This window comes from Triticum urartu, chromosome 3 (genome assembly GCF_003073215.2).
Source record: "Triticum urartu cultivar G1812 chromosome 3, Tu2.1, whole genome shotgun sequence".
Taxonomy (NCBI): Eukaryota; Viridiplantae; Streptophyta; class Magnoliopsida; order Poales; family Poaceae; genus Triticum; species Triticum urartu.
Window position 1 is genome coordinate 509,577,930 of NC_053024.1, and position 1,819 is coordinate 509,579,748.

Below are 1,819 nucleotides of genomic sequence, written 5' to 3' on the forward strand. Positions count from 1 at the left end.
CGTAAGGTACCAAAACATTGGAGCCGGGCAAACCCAACATTTGACGAAAGACATGATTCGGAGCTGATGCATATAAGGCCAAACTCGCGACGCCGAACACTCCCTAAGGTATTCGGTCTTTATGGTATAAACCGGGCCTAAATAGTGCCCTTTGTAAGAAGCCCCTTGTGTCCAGGTACGGGCGTTTATTCTGACGTGGCCACATGCCAAGACGCCAGCATCCTTCTCAATTGTATTTGAGAATCCGAGGGATGTGTATCAACAAGAGACAGTAAAAAAGGTTTACGCAGGGTCTTAATCTAAAAAGAATCCTTGGAGCGGGTCCCTGCCGCACGTCTGCGCCCGTGTCTCCGTTGTGCCGTATCCTGGACGGGTGTAGCACGATGGTCATTTGTAAAAGAGAGAAACTTATGTGAAAAGTTGTCGTGCAAAAAGGTAGGTTCGAAGAAACCATGTATAATTCAAGATGAGTAAAAGTTGCCACTTGTCTGCGCACGTTGAGCCCCTTGTATTTGTAATGGGGGTGTAGCTTATCAAACCTGTGTGAGTTACATATAGCTGCGCCGGACTCGTCTAACCATGTCCGTGGTCTTGACGACCTGTCAAATGCTTTAGCTGGTGAGGCCCTTTTTAGTGTGCGGCTGCCAAGGCAGTCGCACTCTCTTCGGCGCGCAAGGATCGCTTAATATTTCCATTCACTATAATGATGCCACGTAGACCGGGCATCTTAAGCGTGAGGGAAGCGTAATGCGGTATTGCATTGAAGCGAGCGAAAGCTTTGCATCCAAGTAGGGCTTGATAGCCACTTTGGAACGGAGCAATGTGGAAGGTTAAATTTTCGCTACGGAAGTTATCGGGGAAGCCGAATATAACTTCTAGTAGCAGGGAGCCCGTGCAATGAGTCCCTGGGCCGGGCGTTACTCCTTTAACGGTAGTATTGTTGAGGCAAATTTTCGTTGGGTCTATCCCCATTTGTCGGATTGTGTCCTGATATATCAGGTTTAGACTGCTGCCACCATCCATCAGGACTCGTGTAAAGTGGTATCCGTTAATTATTGGGTCTAATACCAGGGCAGCCCATCCTACACGCCGGATACTTGCTGAGTAATCACGATGGTCGAAAGTGATCGGTTGAGACGACCAGTGGCAGGACTCCGTGGTGATAGGCTCTTGGGCATATTTTTCTGGGAGTGCCGCTTTGTTTCTCCCCTTGATCACGTGTAACATGTTTACTGTTTTGACTTCTGGTGGAAATTTTCTTTGTTCCCCAGTGTCTTGCTTGAGAGGCTCATCCTCGTCTTCGCTTGGTGTATCCTCCCCCTTGTGTACGGCGTTGAGCTTGCTGGACTGCTTGAAGACCCAACATTCTCTGTGGGTATGATTAGCGGATTTACCAGGGGTGCTATGGATCTGACATATTTGGTCCAGAATTTTGTTGAGGCTGGACAGTTCGTCTCTAGCGCCTTTAGAGGGCTGCTTTTGCTGACTTGGCCGAGAGCTTTTGAATCCGGCGTTTACTGCCGTGCTCTTCGTGCTGTCTTCTTTATTCAGGCGTTTCTTATTGTTGTTGCGCCATGATTTCCCGTTTCCATCTCTAACTTCGGATGTACTGGGGTTGCTGGTGCTGCATCTAGATAGCCAGCTATCCTCACCCGCGCAAAAGCGGGTCATGAGGCTTGTTAATGCTGCCATTGTTCTCGGCTTTTCTTGGCCGAGGTGTCTAGCAAGCCATTCGTCACGGACGCTATGCTTAAAAGCGGCCAAGGCTTCGGCATTCGGACAATCGACTATTTGGTTCTTTTTAGTAAGAAACCTGTTC